Source organism: Salarias fasciatus, chromosome 19 (assembly GCF_902148845.1).
Source record: "Salarias fasciatus chromosome 19, fSalaFa1.1, whole genome shotgun sequence".
NCBI classification, from domain to species: Eukaryota; Metazoa; Chordata; class Actinopteri; order Blenniiformes; family Blenniidae; genus Salarias; species Salarias fasciatus.
The window spans coordinates 7,070,510-7,087,221 of NC_043763.1; the positions used below are offsets into that span (position 1 = coordinate 7,070,510).

The window sequence follows — 16,712 nt, forward strand, 5'->3', positions numbered from 1 at the left end:
ACGAGGCAGCCTTTAGAATAACGGCGAAGCAAATAGAGTGCAAAGTACATAAATGAGGCTCGGGGCAGGTGTTTATTCCTGAATCAGATGGTGGCGCGCAGCAGAGCAGACGGATCAGCGAGTACATGAGAAGTGCAGCGGCGTTTAGGGACATTTACCGGCCTTTCAGCATCTAAAATAGGAATGTGCCACAGTGATCATTGTGAGGACTGTTAAAAATGTTGCCCAGATGGATAAAATTTCACCAGAGGTCGTTATGGTTTCATCAGTTTTGGTCTGCATGCATGTTTTTATTCCATTTATATTAAGAAAAAGCCTTTAATAAAGACATTTCAAGTAATTCCAATTCCAATTTATTAATATTTTCTAATGAGCTGGCAGGCTGTGAAGTCTGAGGATGTGGCAAAGACCTGGTTTTACTTCAGCTCTCATATTAAATGATCACATCATGTTTCACGCTGGCGTACAACTGCAGATTGTTTTTTTTTTTTCTTTTTTTTTTTTCCCGCAGTAAAAGCCTCGAGCAGTCTTTCTTGCAGACCTCATTACTCATCCTACAGATCCCAACAGCCGGTAGGAATATCTTGTACTGTGAATTACAGTAAGTTTAGCATTCAGCCCCAAAATTATGACTTCACCCGAGGCCATTATGTGCAGCGTGTGAGTTTATATGGCGAGTTTCACTGTTGCTGAGAGAAATTTGGCTGCTCTGCTTTACTCAGATCTTAAAATACATTTATTAGAAGCCTTCTTTTATATATATATTAGGGGTGGGACTCGATTAAAAAAATTAATCTAATTAATTAGGGCCTTTGTAATTAATTAATCTCAATTAATCGCATATCGATATTTGACCCGAGATCAGTGAGAGCCTTTCTTTTTCGAATGGATTTTGGTATAGTGAATCAATATAGTGACACATAAGCTTAAGCAACAAAACACTGTTCATTTTTTCAGCAAGGAAGGAGGAATTTAACCAAGACAAATAAACCAATACACATTGATTAGTGCAACTTTTGTTGGGCTGGGCGAGGGTCCTTGAAGTAGTCGGAGTGACGTCCTCTTCCACTCTAGCTGTATGCGAGGCTTGCGTGTTGGCCGCTGCTGCGACAGGCTTAGCATTCAGTTGATATAGCAGGCTCCATGTGCTGCGATGGTATGCAAATTCTTTGCTGCACAATGTGCATCCAGCTTTGGTTTTATCCACGCTGCCATCCGCTGGCTTTGTAAATCTAAATTTTCTGTGCATGAGACCAAGTAGTGCGCTGTCGTCGGGAGCAGTGTTGCCAGCTCCCCAGTAAGGAAAGTCACTACTGGCTGTTCTAAAAGTCGCCAGAAGTCGCTAGATGAGGTCGTTACCTAATTTGCAATTTGCATGTAATTGTAATGGACGCTGTAGGAGAGAGGAGTAACGTCATGGGAGAAGCAAAATGTGAGTTAAAAAAACACCCTAAATATGTTTAGAACTACAAATGAATTTTCTTCTGTTGATTCTTGGTTTGTCAGCAGTGAGCAGCGGCGTATTTGTGCACACGCGATTCATTTGAAGTGTGGAGGAGTGGTGTGGGTCTGCTCTCTGCTCTGACTGCAGCAGGGGGCGCTGCTGAGACTGGCCGCCTGTGAGAGCTTTGGGACGGGGGAGGGGCTCACGCAGCACCGCAGCTCATTGAGGACAGCAGCTGCAGAGCGAGACGTCCTGTCACGTCTCCAGAGCTCCAGAAAAGTCGCTAAATTTGTTGCTAGTCGCTTTTGACAAAAAAAGTCGGCAGGAGGCTTTGGAAAGTCGCCAGATTTAACGAGAAAGTCACCAAGTCGGGAGCTGTTTCGTTGTTGTGTCACAGCGAAATATGTCCGGGTGAAACTCGTCCGGTGACAAACGTTCCGCGACAATTTGCGATAATTTTTTTATCGCGTTAAAATTTCTGTAATTAATTAATCGTAACTAACGCGTTAAAGTCACAGCCTTAATATATATATATATATATATCATTATTTGCATGTTCTGCTGGTGAAGACTGCTGGTGAAATTCTTCAGAAGACATGAAGTTACAGTGATGCAAACAGGAGTTGTACGTGTTTGGCCTGTTCGTCTGCACCGTGCGGCAACGTTTACACACCCGACCGTGCTTGTCTCCTCATGATGAATGGCAGCAGAGAGACGCACACCTCTTCCACACCCGTCTGCAGCAGCCGGAGCCTAAACACTATCTGTCTCCCAGCAGGGTGGAGGGTTTGTCTGCGAGCACGCAGGGGTAGATTAGAGAGAAAGAGAAGCCGGTGCAGGTGAGCCGGGTATTGTCTGAGAACGGTAATAACGATTAAGAGGAGAAGTCTGAGGAGATAATGCGTACGGGGCATCGCAAATGTGTAAAATGATCCTAATAGAGAAGAGGAGCCAAACAGAACATGTATATTCCTGTGAGCTTCCATCTGGATCTCGGGGAATAACGTTCATCAGCGTTAACACTGATCTCTTCACACACGATGAAGCTGCTGGCAGCCTGTCCCAACTCATGTAAAATGGCAATTTGTCTCCTGTAACTTCCAGTTTCTCAGAGGAGGGGGGGGGGGGGGGGGGGGGGGGCGGTTAAGCTGAATACAGCTATAGTATTCAGCTGCAGAGAGAGTACGGTGGTCAGATAAGGGAAAGCCGCTGAACGTCTGAATACTTATCGTGAGCCCGCTAATGATGGAGTGTGTTATCAGTGCTGCGCTCAGCGCTTCTGCTCGCCGCCCCTCTTCCTCTCTCTGCCCGTCAAAGCGTGGACGGCAACGATAGGTGGCGAGAAGAAATCCAACAAAGGGACTGTGTTTCTTTCGGGATGACAATACTGAGTCTTCTTTTGTACTTTCTTTAAGCACAATTAATGCCTACATTGGAACGAGAGGCCCGTCTCCGTGTTCTCAATCGTCCCACGTGAAATCACAGCAGCAACATTGCTGCTGAATTGCTTTGCTATCTTTGCATCATTCAAGCAATGATCTGCACAATCTAAATCTTTTCGATTGACAAAGAAACGGAGACCAACAATGCGCCTCACGCAACAATCCCGCCAAGTGTGGGAGATCGCGTTGGGTTTCTTTACATGGCGGAATCATAAATCCAGGCTGTGAATAAATCATGCTGAATGTGAAAATTCTGCCACAGGAAAAGCCCTTGTTGGTGTGTGAGCGAGGGCGACAGAGCAAGGGAGAGAAAGTAGCGTCTTATGTAACATCCAGGACTGCATTCCCAGGCAACTTGTTAGAGGAAGCCTCAGAACTGCAGTTGCTGTAGCAACACGCTCTGAAGTTCCCGTCCTCTACTGTCTGCGCGCCGTCGCTGAGGAATTCAGGGAAATAACAAAAAAAGGGAAGAAGATAATCTCACATTGTTTTTGTTTTCTTTTTGCCGAGACGACAAAAATAAATGAGTCAGGGCCGACCTCTCTGAAATCAATACGAGGGTCTAATGTTTAAGAGAGCTTTCTGGGTCGACCTATTTCAGTATGGAGTGCGGCGGGGCAGAGAAGGTGTGACTACAACATCTACAGTTCACCAGATCGGCCTGAAGAGGTGGTCTCTGGGCGCGGCGTGAACAAAAATCACACGGAGGTGAGGCTGCGGCTCAGCTGTCAGAGCAGAGCGTCCGACCCCTCATCTGTCAAAGCTTCTGTGAGCCGCAAATTGCTCCCAGCAGACTGAGCACCGACGGCGGTGTATGTGTGTGAGTCGGTGAATCTGACTAATTAGGTGCCGTTAAATCAGTGGAAAAGCCACATGTGAGTGAAATCCATTTACTATTCAACAGGAAATGCGTCACATGCGAGTATGAGCTAAAAGTCTGACGAGCGATTTTTTTTTTATATGAAAGCACATTTTCCTGACTGCAACGGATCAATTAAGTCATCATAACTGCAGCCGCTTCTCCGGGTCCACACTGTCCCGGAGCACCTCAGGGACGACCCCATCACAGGACCGATTTTGAAAACACCACAGGTCCCCGGAGCCCCGAAGGGAACCGCACTCCTCGGCCCAAAGAAGACAATTGAAATCCGTTCCCCTCTAATGCAATTTTCCTCTCTGCAGACCACAGCGGCCCGGCCGGTGGAGGGCGGAGGGCGGCCATAATGACTTTTTGGAGATGGGAGTGATACCGACAGTCCGGTTCAGATGCTTGTCTCTCACTCGCCCACACACACACACACACACACCTCCTCTACAAAGTCAGCCAGAACATCAGACACGCGCAAACTAAATGAGTGTGTTAAATAATTTGCAGTGATGTTAATCTCAACACAATCAGATGAGGAAAAAAAAATTATTCATACTGACAGTAACTTAAGGGTGTTACTGACAGAGCAATTAATTGATTACCCCAGGGATGAATCATGTGTCAGGGCGAGAATTCAATTCCGGCGAAGAGGAGACCACCCACGTGTTGATCGGGGTGGAGGGGGGGTGGGGCTGCGTGGCACTCGGGAAAGTAGAGGTGAGCCCGGACGCCGCCGACAGCAGAATGTAATTAGTGGAAGTGCCCATCCCGGTGTTTTACTGGCCTAATTTCACGGCAGCGAAATGAAATAAGTACATCTCAAAAAATGCCCCCGGAGCACTATTAATGCATCATTCAAAAAGCGGCGGAGCAGCCAAACAGCAGATATGACCACTTCAAGCTGTTGTGCTGATAACAGCTGATGCGCTTCAACCAGCTGCCGCTATCGGCGCCGAGGTAACCGAGGAGTTCTACCACCACGGCGGCTTTTCCCTCGCTGTTTCAGGAGTCCGTCTGCAGTCTTCTCAGGTCTGTTCACACTCGGCAGGTTTACTCAGATTAAATAAAACTCTGATGCGATTACTTTGCTGATGTGGTTCAGTGGTGGACGCAAAACAGGTGGACTGAGAAGGAGCCGCTGGTCGAATTCCAAAACAAACTCAGATGTGAGTTGAAGGAAGAACAATGTGGCCGACCTGAACACTGTTCTCCCAGAACCCAAGTGGTTCTGCCGTACTGCTCAACAACTGAAACTATAATAGCTCAATTGAAGACAATGCTATAAAATGGAGCCTCTAACTTTGTAATTTGCTAAATGGTTGACATTTCAGCAGAGATCTTTATAGTAAATGTCAATACACACATGCATTCATTTGTGTGATGACATTAAACAAATCAGTCTGTGCACATACAAATATTTATATACACTAAGGAACTCTGCTACTAACATAGCTCCATGCAACTCTTTATTATTATTTTCTTTACTTGAGTAAAATGTCCTCATTTACTGGTGTAACACAAAATGTTTTTGCCTTTTTTCATTGCAAAAAACTCTAAATTCAACAGAATTCAATATTTTCAGCTTCTTCATTTTCATCCGAGTGTTTAACCGAACAGGATTTGAACACCATCATATCTGTGAGCTATAATAACCATGAATGATGTGGGAGACAATTACTCAATGTTTCATATCATAGCAGGTCATTAAATGAGCCAATTTCAGAGGTTGTAGAGTAATTCGGCCCTTTTTTTCCTCCTTCATCTGCATTTTTTTATCTGAGTCATTTCTTTTCCAAATCCTACCAACACTTCACATAAAACGCGCCATGATTTACACAGCATTATCTGAGAAAATTCACCCAAAAATGTTTCCCTTTAGCCTTGACTAGCATGACAAAAAAAAAAAAAAGGTTGCCGGATCACATAGAGCAGTAATGTAATTGTAAGTCCTGCAACAGATATTTTCAAACTTCAGAATTGTGAAAAAAAACATGAAAAATACAGCAGGACCTTGACAAGTTAAAATGAACTGAATACAAACTTCCCAAAAGTCCAAGCTGAAGCCCAAAATTGTCCGTTGTAATCAGAACTGCAGTCAATAACAGACTGAGGGTGGTCTGAAAACGACCTTTGAGAGAACCCAGCTCAAAAGGTCATGCAACTTTTTTTAATCGCATGAATGCTGGTAGTTTTTACAAACGTATCAGAATAAGCGTGGATATTTCAGCAGGTTTGGAGTTGCGCGCCATCATTCAGGCAGCGTCTGATTCATTTGTCCTGCAGGACGTCTTCGACAACAAGAAGGAGCAGCAGATGGCCGGACGCACGCTGAGACGTGATCTTAACATCATGGAGTCAGTCCGGGGAAACAAATGCGCCGAGACAACCTGAATCCACGCTGACAAATGTGGCCTTTAAAGGTCCACTCTGCAAGGCGGCGGGTGGTCAAGCGATTCCCCCTGCAGCCCCTCGGATCACATTCATTAATAAACGGCTAAATGGGCTTCACGGCACACGTCACATGACGCCGTGAGACACGTCTGATTTGAAAAGACTGATGCAGATCAGACAGGAACACTCAAGCTGCACGGATAGCGAAACATCTGTGTGAAAAGCACCGGGGCCGAACTGACTTTAATTTGCTTCCCCCAGGCAAGTCGCTAAAACCACATGATTCTAGTAATAACTCAACGCATTGAGTGAGATGGTGGAGTCGCCCCCTCCGCCGCCGCGACCCTCCAATCCAACACAAGTCGGGATGAGATCAGAGGAGACGTGGAAAACGTGGATACAGGAGAGACGGAAGGGACCGAAGGAAAGCAGACAGGCAGGCAGGTGACGGCACCGTTTCCCAATGTCCCTCCCTAAATCTCATCGACCAGCTGCTTCCGAGTGCGTGCGAGGTGAGCTGGAGTAAATGCCTAATGTCAGACTGGTTAGCTCACATGTGTTGGCGTTGGGGAATCTGTGCGCCGTCACATCGAAGGCGAGTGACGAAGAGTGGCAGGCGTGGGGGGAACGGACCGGGTGAACGGCAGGTCACTCTTCTCTAACAACTCCAGCATGTTATTAACTTGATGATGACATTACAGTTTGATTTAGGGGTAGAGTATATGTTTTTTTTCCTAGAAATGCTGAAAGCTGCAACACGGCATTATGGGAAGCACACAGGCAGCAGCAGAAGTAATCCCTCAGTGGGAATGTACTTGCATCACTTTCTGGTAAAGAGGCTCATTTATAAATATCAATCCCTCTCACTGCTGAGCAAATCAGCCTTCAAAATTAAAATTCATGAGCTGTTGATAGAGATGTTTGCCAATATTTGAGCGTTGCATCAGAATCCGGAAGCTAAATAACTCCGCAGAACTTCGCCACTTCAAACGGAGTCTATAGCAAGACGAGGCTTCTGAAGCAAATCATTTAAGTGGAACCACTATCACAAGGGACACGCGTCCCTCACTCGCCCTCAGCGCCAGCCACGCGTTCATTTCCTCCAAGCTTTGAGCTGGAGGTTGCTTGGAAACAAAAGCTCAAGCACATCACAGCCAGGACTGGAGTGCTAGCCTTCGCCCGGGGCCATATGCGGTTCATGGCGAGATGTGACAGTCGCAGCAGCCACGAGCCGCGTCCCAGTTTTTTTTTTTTTTTTTTGGGGGGGGGGGGCTTGAAGCTCAGATGTCTGCATGTCAGCGATCTCGTTTCAAGAGCTCCTCTCACTGCCCTCCCTTTTGTGCTCGTCCTGTGTGCCACATAATCCAACTGACTTTAAAGATCGACACAAAGAGAAAAAATATATCGACTTTCAAATTTGCCACAATTGCAGACGTAGGTCAGGGATGTTCGATACGCAGTAAAACTGGCCTCCATCCGGCCTGTTGTGTAAAAATAATACAATTACAATTCACATAAAAATCACTTATTAACAAACAAAATGAACGGATGGATGTGAAATCAGCCGAGTCGCTCTGATCACTAGAATGCTTTGCGTTGTGAAGATTCTCTTCAATTAACTTCCACCTCTGGGCAATTTGGGCACCGGTTTGGATTGCTGGAGGACATCAGAGCCCAGGAGGAAAACATGCAAACCACAGGAAAAAGGCTGGCCTGGAATTTAACCGAGGTGTGTGAGAGGAGACAACACTCTGCCGTGCCCTGACTTCTTGTTGCCGTCATCTTTAAGATGGCAGAGGCGTCCTCAAAATAAAAAGTGGAATTTTTCTATTTAAATGTATGAATATGGAAATTGGACAATGCGGTTGGCCTCCTCTGTTCGGATTGTCAATCAAATCTCTCTCGCTCTCATCTGCAGATCGAACAACGCTGCCCCTCAGGGTAACAACCGCATTGTTGCATCACGCTGCTTCCTGATTAGTCTCTAATGCTCGTCCTTGAGGCCGCGGGCTTCAAGCGGTGCTTATACGTATCGTGTATGCGCGCTGCAAACGAATGAGCCGACGGAAATTACCGCATGAGCGCCGAGGATCACAGCCCAAGTGTTTCCACAACATATCCAGTTCATTGTTGTTGGTTTTATGTTTTTTCTTTTTTCTTCTCTTTTCCCCCACCACCTTGATTTCTTTGTTGGAGAGATTATACCAGTCTGGGAAAACACGAATTACAAAGTGTTCAATATTTGCAGGTGGGATTCAGAATCAACAAACTGTAGCCTTCAGTGAAGTCTGCGCGGGGCGATGTGATGCTACTGTAAATGAGACCATTTCAAGGCGCACGTGGACGAGAACCGAGCAGAAACAAGGAGGATAAATTGCCGGGGGGACGAGGCGAGACAAGGCGAGGCACGCAGAAAGGCATCCTCATGATGGATTAAAGCTGTTTTGCATGAATTAACAGAGGGATATATGAAACACGCCGCGAATCGGTTTCACTCAATGGTCAATTTAATGCAATTTAATACCTAATTATGTTTCGCTTGTCGTCCTCTAATGCCGCGTGAACGCCAACAATGAAAGGTGGTGATTTAATTGATGCCGGTTGCCTCGTTTGGCGCTCCGCTAACGCCACGGTTTTTGTCAATCTGATAGAGGCAACAGATAATGACTCATTACCTTGAGTTATTAATGTCGTCGACTCTCAAAGAGTACAGAGCGCCGTTCGCGGAGTCCTATCGTGGCGCTCGGCGCAAAAATAAAAAAAAAACCCCGATCACAGACAGATTACATGGGATGGATTTGTAAACGGCGGCTGCTGCTCTGCTACATTTACAGGACGGCAGCAAACGAGGCCCACAGAGCTGCGGTGCACGAGGATATAAAGTTAAATGGTACTGAGACTAATTAAAGTGTTTATGGGTTTTCCAATAACTTTGAAGAGACGCTTTAAGGTCGCTTGATAAATGTAGATTGAGTCAATAGTAAAGGTCAGAGTACGCTGACCTCAACCTCACCTGCTTGTAAGTCACGGCATGATATTTTGCATAAAATGTCATTTTTACTTCCCATGGTGAAGAAGATGAACCAGTCTAGCATCTGTTGATATTATCACCACAATTTAAAAATCAGGAAACTGTTAAATCATCGGTTTTAGCGCTCTTACACCAAATAAATGCATTGATGATGCACAGAGTAGTGCAGCGGTCAGCACTTTCACAATTCCAATGATTAATGCAAAACCAGGCTTGGGGGGGAGGTTCTGAGTGGAGTTTACATGGTCTCCCTGTACCTGCATGGGTTTTTCTACTCCACAATGTGTGTGAATGTATCGGAACTGCATGCTGGAGGGAATCAGTGTCTGTCTCTGTGCTGGGATGTAATGTACTGACAACCTGTCCAGGGTGTCCACTGCTTTTCACCCAAAATTTGCCAGGATTGGCTCCTCACGCTCTATAAAAAAATAAGTATCATTTGCCCTGTTATAACATGTGGAAAGTCATTTGTGCCACCCCACAGTTAATTTTACTCTTAGTGCTCTGCGTTGTGTCCTGAGTTGAACCGTCCATTAATTGCCAGTTAACAATAGAGCATTAAACCTTACATATACACGCGTATATCAGCACAGCTCTGGCGCTCTCTCTTAATAAGGGGACATAAACAAGGTCTTGCTTTTATGCTCTGCAATAAAGTAACAGGCAGCTGCAAAAAAACAGGACCTGCATTGCTGAAAAGCAAAACAAATAGAAGGAAGAAAACAACAGAACGTTACAGCAAGAATGAGTCTGAGCTGGACGGCTCATGCTTTAATGGCCCCGTCGAGCACAAACACATCAATAGTAATGAGTAATGTGTAGTTTCCAGATCTCCACAGCTTTAGACCACTTTTATCATCTCCAGCATGAAGACAGATGAAGGGATTTTTGCAGATCTGATTGTCTCTGCAGCGCGAAATGTGATTTTTTTGATTAAAGGGTTAATACAGGGGAAAGCAAAACTCAGAATGACACAGAAACCCCCAAAACAGCAACAGCCTTCCTATAAAGACAGCCAATCTCATTCAAACCTTGCTGCCTGCTGTTGTTCACTGGTTGCGCCTCAGAATTCGTACTGAAATCGGAGATTTGAGCAGTTTGGAGACGTCTTTTAAATGCCAGGAGGAAATGCCACAGGTTGCCTCACCTGTGCAGTCGGTGCCTGTGCGGGTCGACAGTGATGGATTGTTTGGCTTTGAGAATAAACGTTAAGTGGGTCCGCCTGTCAAGGCGCGTAATATTTTAAAGAGAACCCCAATTAAGTGTGCCGCGCGCTCTTTGTAAGCACTTCAGCTCAAAGAGAGCGACCCCGCTGCTTCAGAACGGCCACATTACGAGAGGGACTGGATTATTTTGAGATCACAGGAAACAGGTTAATACCTCAGCACAATCCACACCTCCCGGCTCCAGACGTGTAAGAAAAGAACAACACGGTATTGCGTTTGAGCCGAACACACGTGATGGAGGGCCACGAGCCGCGGCGGGCATCCGTCATCCACGTCTCACAAGTCCGGCTTCCTGCCACGAAGATTAACCCCGGGTGACCCTCAACGAGGCTGGGTGAAGAATTAATGTTTCCGGAGGTCCACGACGTTCAGTTGTTAGTAGGATCCCTCAGGGAAGCAGGGGTGGGGTGGGGGGGGGTTCTTTGAGGTGAAGACTCAGTACACATCCATTAACCCCGCCTCTCCATCTTGGATTATTGCCTCGGCAGACTGATGCCGGGTATCGGATGCAGCCCCGGGCGAAAGGGTCGGCCATTGTGTCCGGAGGTACCGTGATTGAACACGGCCAGCGACAACAAAGCCTGCACACATTTCGCTTCTCCTCGGAAGCGCGAAGGATTTCCTGTACAAAGGGCTCCAAATTTGAGGCAATTACATCGCTTGCATCGCTCTCGCTTTCATATTCAGGCTCAAAAAAAAAAAAACCCAACAATCCCCTCGGTAGTTAGTGGGATGATTTCTAAACTGCATTATCAATAAATCATTTCTAAACGCAGATTTCCAAATAACACTCCTCCTAAACCTGAGTGGGAGGGAAAGAAAATCATTGGGAAGCAGATAAGCCGCGCTGGTGGAGGATTCAAACGCTCTCCGACGGGGAGGAAACGAGGAGCGAGGGAGCCGGCGAGGCAGAGCTGCCGGTTTTCTGATAATTGTTGCTCAAAATAATGACAGTACCCTCCAGCAGTTCGAACTGAGAGCACCGCAGCTCCTTTCCCCCTCACATATGGTCTTTGGGTGTGCGTCTCCTCTCGGAGAACCGGGATGGCGAAGTGTGAGATACGTTTATTTTTAGCAATGAAAAAAATGTGTCTCTGGCTCCAGGACTGCACCTCCGAGGCACAAAAGACATGCCTGTCATGGACTGGAGACGGTGTGTTCAATGAAAGATTATATTAATTGCAATAGAAGGTGACTGCGTCATGTTTTTTGCTTGAAAGATTATATAAGATTCAGTAGAGGAGGATTTAGAGTTGTTACTGTAGTAATAGTGTTCTTCCAAGCTTTCGATCTCTCACTCTCTGAGCGTGTGTTTTTCAGGTACTTTCGAACTTTTTGTGCAACTGGCGGCAATGAATTGTGGGCCAGTGGGAAATCTCTCGGACTTGCACAACTCATTTCCTGTTCACCTGAGATGTACTGAGGTTAATGGCTAATAGAGCTGTAGAAAGAGCGGCCGCTCAAGTACCGCATCCCAAGTTCCAACATAGTGGATGTACCCAAACACATCATTATTAAAAGAAAGGGAGAACAGAAGCATGGCCACTTAAATTAGGAAAGAACAGAGGAAACCAGATAGAGAGGGAGCTTATTTCCTGTTGGCTGACATGGCTTTCAAGAATCCAGCGTCTTTCCCCAGAGCTACTGAACCAAATATCTGGCTAAATGAAGAGGCTGCAGAGCATGATGATGTGATTTTGGTGCAGGCGCATGAACTAGAGAGGAAAAACACAAAGTGAGAGGTAGTGCTTGGCAAGGAAACCGGAGCATCTTCAAAAAATAGCCCCAGTGTCGCACTTTTGGATGTGTGCTGTATTCATTATCTGCCGCGTCACTGTGATTCAGTGTCAGTGAAAGACTTACTGTCTGTCACGGGGCGCAGAGGACCGACTCTCCCCGGTTACGTAAAGGGATTGAGCGTCTCGGTGACCTCAAGCTGTTTTGAGCTTATCAAGTTGTAAACAATGCGACGAGCCCTATGTCATGGAGCCGCCCCCCCCCCCCCCCCGCCGTTGTTTTACGAGCCGCTCTCGAGGCGCAATGTCAAAAAGTCACAGACGTCGATTCTGCTTAAAAGGACAGACTCAAGCCCTCATCGCTCACCCTGTGAAAACCTCCCCAAATAAAACAGCGAGGTGAGACTTGAGAGGGAGGAAACATTCACCAAGAACAACATTATGAGAAAATTCAGATGGGTAAAAAAAAAAAAACGAGGAGTGTTCATGAGTCACCCATGCTGCTGCCTGACAGAAGCCATCAGTCTTGTACTCGCTCCCGATCCATTCTTTTGAGTACTCGGCCTATACATAGCAACAGGGTGCTTGCGATTCAGTAGCGGGGGCCCCAAGTGCATCATCCGATATCTCTGGCCCTGTCTGACGCGTGGCTGGCCAAGCGGCGCGACCGCAGAGACTCCATGAATAAAAGTGCGGCAATAAACTGTGATTAAAATCAAAAACCCGTGCAGGCCTTAAATACGGTGAGTTTGCGGTGTCGGGTAATCGCGAGCATCTCCGAGGTGCCGTCGCTCCAGAGAGCCCGAGTGATTAATTTCTTTGGGGCGCCGCGCACACGGGGACCTTGATCACAAACGTTGTCCGAGAAACGAGAGAAACGGCCGGCAGAAAATGATGTGAAATGATGACATTGGTGCTTCGGCGGGGGAATTTTATGAGTCTTATTACAGTAATTGGTTCTTGCTGCTGGAAGAATGTGACGAGTTCATGCCTGGGTGGGTGGAACAAACCGGAGAGAAATTCCCACCTTTGGCTCTGTGTGTGTGTGTGTGTTTAAAGAGAATAAAGGAGGGGGGGTAGAGAGAAAGAGGTGGCGAAGGAGAGAGATAGTCAGAGGCTCCCAGAGGCCAGGTTCAGGTTTTATAATAAGGAAGTCTGTAGAAAGAGGAAGTGGCCGCCGGGAGAAGACCTCAGTGTGAAGCAGTGGACACATTAACATTAAGAAAAGGAAAAAGGGATTTGTGCAATTTTAATATTAGCTTTTAAGGATTTGTTCAGTACAGGTAGGTTCATGGCAGGATAAATTCAGCATGGTTGATTAATGCAGATTTTTGGCGATCGCAATCCCTTCTCCTGGTTTGTACACACTGTTTTTCTCACAGATTTGAAGCTAAAATGACAGATATAGTCATGATTGCTCATCTTGGTTCAGAGACCACTGAATTGCAGAGTTCAGTGTGTTTCCACATCTGCCCATTTTCCAGGTCAGCTGTGTCGGGATTGAGTACAGTGCGATGCTGTGGTGTGTTCAACGCAACACTCCCACTTTGGTGCAGTGTGTGTGGAGTGTGAAGTCAACCACACACGGGAGCTGCTTTACACACTTTACAAGTTGGAGCTAAAAAGGCACCTGTGGTTTTTTTGAATCATGCTTAGTGGCTTATTTTGAAAGCAATGTGGCAAATGCCGACAATCGCTGCCAAAGCGGAATTCCATGCCTCACTGACAATTATTCCAAAAAAAAAACATAAACATTCAAGCTCACAAAATCTCATAAAAATTCAATGTAAATGCTTCAAATGCCCTGTGCGGTGTGAAATGCACTTAAAGCAAGAAGCGTCGGTGGAAAATAAAGGAAGAAATCCTGCCGTAGCTGAAGCTGACAGAGGGGCAGCAGGAGGCGTGAGCACGGACCGGAACAACTGCAAAACGCCGAACTTACATCTTCATCTGCACCAACTGGCAGGTTTTAATCGCAGCGTTACGGTAAACCACTGAAATGGCCGGAACTAGGTTAAGTGGAAGAGAACAATCAGGGGGAAACAGACTGAGAGCGTCAGACAGACAGCTGGAGAAGTATCACAATCATGAAGGTCTGGTCTCATTTAAGATAATTTACCTTCCTGAATTGAAATGTTAACGGTCAATTAGCACTCTGAGTGAATTTGACCCTGTACTCTAGTTTTGCAATGTTTGGATTAAACACCTTCATATGGGTAGTATTAACTAGATCCACGTCATTGTCCTGTCTTTGTGGGAATCTTTTATTAGCTCCTATTAACATAATGGACTGAACGCACGCTGTCGGTATACCATAAGCACCTTTACAGTCTCACATCCGTGCATACTGATTTGTGAGAGAGGCTGGCTGATGTGCTGCTAACACAAAGGCTGAAAACAGTTTATGTTCTGCTAAATTTCCAATAAAAGCAAACTAAGACCAAGATTTGTTCATATTCATGTTTGAATTTCGCTTTAGAGATTTTTCAACTAGATTGTTGCAAAAAAAAAAAAAAAAAAGAACAATGCAAGTATGTTCATTAATATTCTTTGACCGACCTTTCATATATTCCACAATGCTGTGTCGGGATTAATGCAAAGTAATTAACACTGGGTTATCGCGAGAGAGTTTCAACCAGCTAAGAATTTACCAGAAACCAATTTGTATAATGCTTTATCAAATTAAAGGTCACTGAAGCCAATCCCAGCTGACTGTATGCAAAGAAATGGAACAATATCCGGACAGGCCGCCATTCTGCTGCAGAGAAACACAGAACGAGCCACACAACCACACACACGTTCATGGTTATCTATTGATCTTAACATGTGGAGGTTTTTGGAAGAGTATCCAAGAAAACACACGCGCGTTTTACATGGACGTTGTGTTTACACATTAACACAGGGTTGTACTAAACCTAATAAGTGTGAAGACAAACTAAAACTGGTGACCTTCTGCTGTCATCGTTTTAGGCTGACACCGGTTCACCTCCGGTGCATCCGCTTCCATCGAGGCAAGAGAATAACCACGACTTCGTGGATTTTCAACTGGTGTTCTAACAGCAGATGTATAATTACGATCCGGGATGATTTTCTGTTCGAAATGTGGCTTTTCCTACTAAAACACTTCACTTTGGGCCACAACACAGCTCTTTAGCTGTGACCTTTCTCCATCTGAACCCTAGAGGATAATACAAAACCATGTAAAAAGCCGGTTTAGAGTTATGATTTATTTAATTGTGTAAAGACCTATTCCAAAAACAAAATGGGTCATCGTCCAATATGACGAATCTGCACTGAAAAACATGTTCACCGACTGTACTACACTTTATCAGTTAAAATCACAGCCACAGTAAAAACAGTATATCTAAACAACCGGTAACTCATCTGCATATCCCAGCTCTACCCATCCCTGAGCCCAAAGCGTGGAAGAGGCGTCACGCCACGCGTTCCAGTGAATGACGCTCATCAGGGCTTCCACTGTCGTCTGGATGCTTTTCTCCCTGACTGGCAACCAGAGGCATTTTGTGTATGTGGAGGCTGCCAATTAGGACTAATTAGGTGATTTTACCAGTGCTCTCTGCATGTGGCACCAAACAACTTTTCAGCTTTCGCCTCTTTGAATCTTAACGACTTCCCCGACGTGCGGTGGAAGACAACCTTGAAGTCGGATTGAGAAATGCCATCAATGGGGCTTCAATCACGGGGTGAACGTTTCCTGTGAACCCGCCCAGCCCGGCGCCAGATGTTTCAGGCCATTCGGCAAAAAAGACTTTGATGGTGATGACGACTCGTTGCCATTTCAAACTGTCAAACCTTGTTAGATGTATTTCATCTTCACAGCTTGGGCATATTTTGATGTTCTGACTAAGACTTTTTTTTTCTTTTCATTTTTTTTTTTTTAAACATTGAATGATAAAGAAATTAGTCGACATTTTGCGGACGAATTTTAGAGATTTTATTCCTTCAGTCAAGGTTGGGTGTCAGTCGAAGTTGGTGCAAGACATATTCAATGTGGAACATCTGGTAGTTTTATCAAGTTTTATATTGAAAAAAGAGAAAAAAAGCACTGGAAGCCAAACAGTGGGGATTTTGCAGCATATCCGTTCTCACAGCTGCTTGTGATGATCAAACAGTTGGAATCTGCCAACAGGCGTCAACTGGGCATTAAAAAGACGTCATGGACAGACAGTGTGATGGCACGCATCCCGGTCAAGTCAGGCCACGGCTTTCACACACCTTCTTTATAATGCCATTTGCAGGGGGACGGTTCGCTGCTGTTGTTATCGCCTCAAGAGACGAATATCAAATTATGCTTGAATTAAAACCAACCGTTGCACAACTTCATTGGATTCATTCTGCTTCTGATACTGATGCTTGTGAGAAAACAGGAAACAAATATTTAAAGATACATTCATTTGCGATTTAATTTATTGCACAAAAAAAACTGGGATTTTTTTTTTGAATATGTTTTGTCGCTAGAGCTATCACAAAACAGCTCACAGAAAAACATTCCCCCGAAGAGTTGGGAGGAACTTTCCTCGGTGCAGCTCCGCTCATCAGTCTTTAGCCCGGAG

At 45.5% G+C, this 16,712-nt stretch overlaps 1 protein-coding gene across 1 annotated transcript in view; it reads right to left on the bottom strand.

The window, feature by feature from the left end:
- Nucleotides 1-16,712, bottom strand: part of dlgap2a (discs, large (Drosophila) homolog-associated protein 2a) — a 184,742-nt gene that overhangs the window by 69,827 nt on the left and 98,203 nt on the right. The gene's annotated exons all lie outside the window — the stretch shown is intronic.